Source organism: Lampris incognitus, chromosome 9, assembly GCF_029633865.1.
Source record: "Lampris incognitus isolate fLamInc1 chromosome 9, fLamInc1.hap2, whole genome shotgun sequence".
NCBI classification, from domain to species: Eukaryota; Metazoa; Chordata; class Actinopteri; order Lampriformes; family Lampridae; genus Lampris; species Lampris incognitus.
Window position 1 is genome coordinate 2054828 of NC_079219.1, and position 7656 is coordinate 2062483.

Sequence of the window (7656 nt, forward strand, 5' to 3'; positions counted from 1 at the left end):
CCCCCCCCCCGTTAGTTAAGGTTAACATTTTAACAACTTTCATACTATTTTTAAATGGCCGCTGTCCAGCACCTGTGAATACTGCAGCGCCTCAGGGGTAGTCATGGTGTGTGGTTACTGGAGTGCTTGAAACTATACAAAGCCAACAGGACGCTAATGGCCTTCATCAATCTTAACTCGATGCAGCAGTGGAAAACAACACTAGAGGACAACTCAAAGATAATCACACAGGTAACCATCAAATGTGGCTTAAACCAAGGTGATGCACTATCCCTGCTGCTGTCCTGCGTAAGCTTGAACTCCCTCAGTCACATCATCAACAAGAGTTGATATGGATACAGGTTCAGAAGTGGAGTTACCATGAGCCACCTCTTATACATGGATGAGACCAAGCTGTATGCCAGGAACAAGCGAGACATTGACTTGCTGATCCACCTCAACAGGATGTACAGCGGCAACATCGGGATGTCATTCGGACTGGACAAGTGCAGTCGAATGGTGGCAAAAAGAGGACATGTGATGAGAATTGAAGGGGTTGAATTACCAGATGGCAGGACAACAGACATACAGGACAGTTACAAGTACCTGGGTATTCTGTAGGCAAACGGAAAACATGAGGAGGCAGCAAGGAGGTCAGCTATAGCCAAATGCCTCCAGACAGTGAGGCAGGTCCTGAGGAGCCAGCTCAACAAGCAGAATAAGATCCAAGCCATCAACACATATGCCCTACCATTCATCAGATACCCAGCTGGGATAATAAGCCGGCCAAAGGAGGAGATAAAGGCCACAGATACTGGGCCCCCCAAGACGAACTGTTGAGTGAGTACCTCGGGCAGCAGAAAGTGAGGAGGAAGAAGAGGAGGTATCATAGAAGACTAAGCCCCTCCATGGAATGTACCATCGATAGATTGAAGACATGGCTGATACTGAGAAATCCTTCCAGTGGCTAGAAAAGGCTGGACTGGAGGACAACACAGAGGCTCTGATCATAGCAGCACAAGAACAGGCACTCAGCACCAGATTGGTTGAGGCAGGGGTCTACCGCAAGACCCAAGATGCAGGCTGTGCAAAGAGGCCCCCGAGACAGCCCGGCACCCAGCACGGTGTAAAATGCTAGCTAGGAAAGCATACATTGAGAGGCATAACCAAGTGGCTGGGATAGTGTACAGGAACATCTGTACTGAATACAGACTGGAAGTCCCCAAGTCCAATTGGGAGACACCACCAAAAGTGGTTGAAAATGGCAGAGCTAAGATCCTGCGGCACTTCAAATTCCAGACAGACAAGCAGGTGCTGGCTAACCAACCAGGCATTGTGGTGGTTGACAAGACCAAGAAGACAGCAGTAGTGATTGATGGAGCAATCTTGAGTGACGACAACATCAGGAAGAAAGAGCATGAGAAGCTAGAGAAATACCAAGGGCCGAGGGAAGAACCAGATCGGATGTGGAAGGTGAAATCCACAGTAGTCTCAGTGGTAATAGGAGCACTAGGGGCTGTGACCCCCAAACTGGTAGAGTTGCTCCAGCAGGTTCCAGGAACAACATCTGAGGTCTCTGTCCAGACGAGTACAGTCCCAAGAACGGCTAAGACACTGCACAGAACCCTCAAACTCCCAGGTCTCTGGTAGAGGACCTGAGCTTGAGGAAGACACGTCAGCCGAAAAAGGGTGAGAAGGAGATTTTGTTATATATATACGTATATATATATATATATATAAAATCCAAATACTTGGAAATGCTACTTTATATAATATAAACTGTTTTGATAATCTAAAAATAGTAAAGTCAGTCAATACAATCAAGTTGCATGTTTTTATTGTTCATATGGTTACATGAAGTGGAAATGCCATGGGTTGCTTTTATACATTCGCATTTCCGATATTGAACACACATCGGAAGCTCAAACTCAAAATAACACAAAATAAACAAGACCAAAATTAGGCAGACATTTACTCCCTTTCCACCTCTCACACTCCACCTATTATAGCATGGTAGCAACTAAAAGAAAATGTGTTGTTGCCTGACAAGTTAAACAACAAAACACACAAAACAGCATAGCAGAAGCAGAGAACATCCATCAAGTGTCTTTATTTTCAGAACCCCATCAAGAAGTGGTGTTCACAGCTGGTGGAGGTTCTTCTGGCTCCTCAGGTTTGTCCCTCTGCAAGAGTTCAGATAAGAGAAGTCCAGTGTCACCACCACATGTAATCTTAACTGTCTGTGTGTAACCTGGAGGCCCAGTGCCGAACTAGACAGACAGGCAGACAGACAGACAGACAGGCAGGCAGGCAGGCAGACAGGCAGACAGGCAGGCAGGCAGGCAGACAGACAGATAGACAGATAGATAGATAGATAGATAGATAGATAGATAGATAGATAGATAGATAGATAGATAGATAGATAGATAGATAGATAGATAGATAGATAGATAGATAGATACTTTATTAATCCTGGGAGGGACAGAAAGTACAGTAAATACAAATAGGAAAGAAAGAGAATACATAACAGAAACCTTAAGAAATACATATAAAATATGATAACTATACCTAAGGTACAAGGTACAAAATAAAACACAAATAAAACAAAATATACAGATGTGAAAATAGGTTCACAGTAAATAAAAAATAAGTAAAATGTAAACACTATGAAGGATTACTGAAGACAGAGGTCTGCAGTATGGGAGTATCGCACATATTCCCAAATACTGAAAGTAATGAGGTATAATTAACAATCCAATAAAAGACAAACACTTTGTAACCGTTTGTAGCATAATAAGGCTTGTGGTATGCTACTGTTCCACAACATTTAACAGCATGACAAACCCAGAACTGTGTTAGCATGAGTTGCTCCAGCTGACGTCCTATCCCTATGGAAGTATACGTATTCGGCCCTTATTCCACCCCACCCCACCCATTTTCTCCCAAATTGTATCCGGCCAATTACCCCACTCTTCCGAGGAGTCCCGGTCTCTGCTCCACCCCCTCTGCTGATCCAGGGAGGGCTGCAGACTACCACATGCCTCCTCCCATACATGTGGAGTCACCAGCCGCTTCTTTTCACCTGACAGTGAGGAGTTTCACCAGGGGGACGTAGCGCGTGGGAGGATCACACTATTCCCCCCAGTTCCCCCTCCCCCCTGAACAGGCGCCCTGACCGACCAGAAGAGGCGCTAGTGCAGCGACCAGGACACACACCCATATCCAGCTTCCCACCTGCAGACACAGCCAATTGTGTCTGTAGGAACGCCTGACCAAGCCAGAGGTAACACGGGGATTCGAACTGCCGATCCCCATGTTGGTAGGCAATGGAATAGACCGCCACACCACCCGGACACCCCAACTATTAGGTATTGTTACCCACTGAGTGAAACAGTACCTCTATATATTTGTCAACCCAGTGGATTAACTGGGTGACTCTGGCGTAGACTCCCGGTTTATTAGGACGTCCACAGCCCTCTCCCCAGCTCACAACCCCGGCCAGCCGCCAGTCTCCCTCAGCTGTCTCACACACCAGAGGCCCACCACTGTCTCCCTTCCAACACAAGATCAAATCTCATGTCGGTCATCAATCACAAGTTGAAGACAGGATGTGCACAGCAGGTGTACTAGGGATGTAGTATGAACTGTACTGGACTGTTACAGGGAAATACAATACAGACGTTTATATCAATATCATTTAGTCTGCAGCAATACAGCTGCAATTATTGTACATTTGCATATTTGCCATATGCCCTGTATAAATATATTTAAATTTATTACTTTTAGTTGCACCACCATCTATTTATATATCTGCTTCTATAGTTATTTTATCGCTTTATTCTACACTTAATATTGTCTTTGTATTGTCCTGTCATTGATGCACTTTTCTTAACTTATTTTTACTAACTGCCTCGTTGTAGCTGTTGTATTTGTTGTGTTTACTGTGCAGCATTTTGAACAACATTTTATGAGCGAAAGGAACTTTACAAATAAAGCACATGTTTTTATTATTATCATATTCAGCACCAGAAGTAGTAGTAGTAGTAATTAACTAATAATTTATTTGACTATACCTGCTACTATTGACTACTATTTTTTACACTTGGCTCTACTATTTTACCCTTTCTTTACTTTTTTCCCCCTTTTCTTTATTTTACTGTTTTTGTATACCTGATTCACTGATACTGGGACCTTCAAGGTGTCAAACACTTTTCTTTTTTTTTTTGCAATTACAGGAACTCACAGGAAAAACATTCCACTACCACTGTGCTAGTATAACATGCTAGTATAATATGCTAGTATAACAAGCTAGTATAACATGCTAGTATAACACGCTGGTATAACATGCCAGTATAATATGCTAGTATAACATGTCAGTATAACATGCTAGTATCATGTGCTAGTATAACATGATAGTATAACACGTTAGTATAACATGCCAGTATAATATGCTAGTATAACATGTCAGTACAACATGCTAGTATCATATGCTAGTATAACATGCTAGTATAACATGCCAATATAATATGCTAGTATAAAATGTCAGTATAACATGCTAGTTTCATATGCTAGTATAACATGATAGTATAACACTCTAGTATAACATGCCAGTAAAATAGTAAAATCTAGTATAACACGCTAGTATAACATGCCAATATAATATGCTAGTATAACATGTCAGTATAACATGCTAGTATAATATGCTAGTAAAAAAAGCTAGTATCATATGCTAGTAAAACATGCTAGTATCATACGATAGTATAACATGCTAGTATCACATGCTAATATAACATGCTAGTATAACATGCTAGTATAAGGTGTATGTGACAAACAGGCTGATCGTTAGAAAATTGATGATTCATTTTCACTTCCCTCGCAGCCTTGTCTTTACTAATAGCTTTACCTTCTAGAAGCTTTGTCAGTTCAAATTTGAGGTGATACTTTGTGACTTTGCGTATACCTGGCAGGAATCCACCCCTCCCTCCATGTTACCAGCGCAAAGCATCCTGGGAGTTACGTAGGAACCATAGACACCTGGGCGGGAGCAGGTGGACTGAGGTATCACCTGCACCTGAGCCTGCCTCAGTTCCTCCGACACAGAGCCTGACACCGCGAGAGAAGACACACATGGAGGAAGAGGAGGGGCTTAAACCGAGATAAACATATATGAATGGAAGGAGGATTAGACATTCCTGATTTAACTTGCCAACAGTAACTGATGATAAATGGAGGACGTTGCCTCTTTTACCTTCCAGGGTTATCAAACAGTGATATGATTCGGGCTGTGACTGAAGGACACAATTACTTTGAAAAGCAACACCGGTCAAGTGGAGAGGGCCCTATCTACACAAGGCAAAATTAGAGAATGTAACAATCAAGAGAAATCGTTCACCCTGCCACACATGCAGTCGAACCTGTAACTCCTCCAGTATCTTTGCTGGCGTCACATGTGAGCGCGAGCCGAAGTCGATATTTCAGATAAGTTGAACTGACAATTTTCTGGCTGAAGACCTACAGTAACATTTACAGAAATGCTCCAAGCCCCCCCTCCCCGTTTTCTCCCCAATTGTACCCGGCCAATTACCCCACTCTTCTGAGCCGTCCCGGTTGTTGCTCCAGCCCCTCTCCTGATCCGGGGAGCGCTGCAGACTACCATGTCTCCTCCCATACATGTGGAGTCACCGGCCACTTCTTTTCACCTGATGGTGAGGAGTTTCACCAGGGGGATGTAGCACGTGGGAGGATCATGCTATTCCCTCCAGTTCCCCCGAACAGACGCCCTGAGCGACCAGAGGAGGCGCTAGTGCAGTGACCAGGACACATACCCACATCCGGCTTCCCACCTGCAGACATGGCAAATTGTGTCTGTAGGGACGCCCGACCAAGCCGGAGGTAACACAGGGATTCGAACCTGCGATCCCCATGTTGGTAGGCAACAGAATAGACCGCTACGCCACCCAGATGCCCACAGAAATGCTTTTGAACTACGATAGTTTGAACAAATCTGAAAGATTTCCGGTTCAAGTATTCAAATGGTTATGTCAATATCATATCAGAACATGTTACGAGGGCAAGTAAACCAGTCACAAAAAAGTCTTCTACAACTTGCTCACACAAGTAAACCAGTCACAAGAAAGTCATCTACAACTTGCTCACACAAGTAAACCAGTCACAAGAAAGTCATCTACAACTTGCTCACACAAGTAAACCAGTCACAAAAAAGTCTTCTACAACTTGCTCACACAAGTAAACCAGTCACAAGAAATTCATCTACAACTTGCTCACACAAGTAAACCAGTCACAAGAAAGTCATCTACAACTTGCTCACACAAGTAAACCAGTCACAAGAAAGTCATCTACAACTTGCTCACACAAGTAAACCAGTCACAAAAAAGTCTTCTACAACTTGCTCACACAAGTAAACCAGTCACAAGAAAGTCATCTACAACTTGCTCACACAAGTAAACCAGTCACAAAAAAGTCTTCTACAACTTGCTCACACAAGTAAACCAGTCACAAGAAAGTCATCTACAACTTGCTCACACAAGTAAACCAGTCACAAGAAAGTCATCTACAACTTGCTCACACAAGTAAACCAGTCACAAGAAAGTATTCTACAACTTGCTCACACAAGTAAACCAGTCACAAGAAAGTCACCTACAACTTGCTCACACAAGTAAACCAGTCACAAAAAAGTCATCTAGAACTTGCTCACACAAGTAAACCAGTCACAAGAAAGTCATCTACAACTTGCTCACACAAGTAAACCAGTCACAAGAAAGTCATCTACAACTTGCTCACACAAGTAAACCAGTCACAAAAAAGTCATCTACAACTTGCTCACACAAGTAAACCAGTCACAAGAAAGTCATCTACAACTTGCTCACACAAGGAATCTGTCTGCAAACAAAAGTAAGAGCATATCTAAAATGTCTCGAAATGGACTGACCTATAAACAAGAAAGCTACATTTACTCCACGTAGAGGATGAGCTCAATAGCCTTCTATGGAACAGTTAGAGATGCCGAAGTCTATGACGACACAAAAGGCATCACACCGGGCGGAATGAGACGGGAGACACTGTCATGTCACGTGTGAACAAACGCGATGTGTATATCTTACAGACAGAAACTGAGTGTGTGAATGAGGAAAATCAGCAGCGGTGTTGGAAAAGTCATTACTGCAGTATTACAGAAAGCCCATGTGAAAGTGGCTCTGGAGGTGAGCATGTTTTGTGTAACACACCCCCTTCACGAGTATAGCCCCAGCCAGTGACCCAGCAGGGCGTTCCAGGGGGGAAGGACTCTCTTGAACTGGGTAAGCACACCGGTCGGACCCCATCTACAACAAATAAAGAAATAATATAGCTGGCACCCTGTCATAAAGCAAAAAAGAATGCAGGCAATATAGGGATGACATCAAGGAGGACGATGCACAATTATTTGGTTTACAAAGTCAGACCGATTTCTTTCCTGCTAGACTTCTTAACTCCCCACACTCTCCCGGATTAATGTTTGATATAGTTGACTTTTGTTTTTATTTTACTCGACTTGAGATTTTCTTTCATCCGCTCCTTTGTAAAGTGTACTGTAACTGGTTTCAAATGTGCGTTGAAAATAATGCTATTGGCTGTAATAACTATTTTCTAGGTTTGGGGGTGAATGTGACATCTATGTGA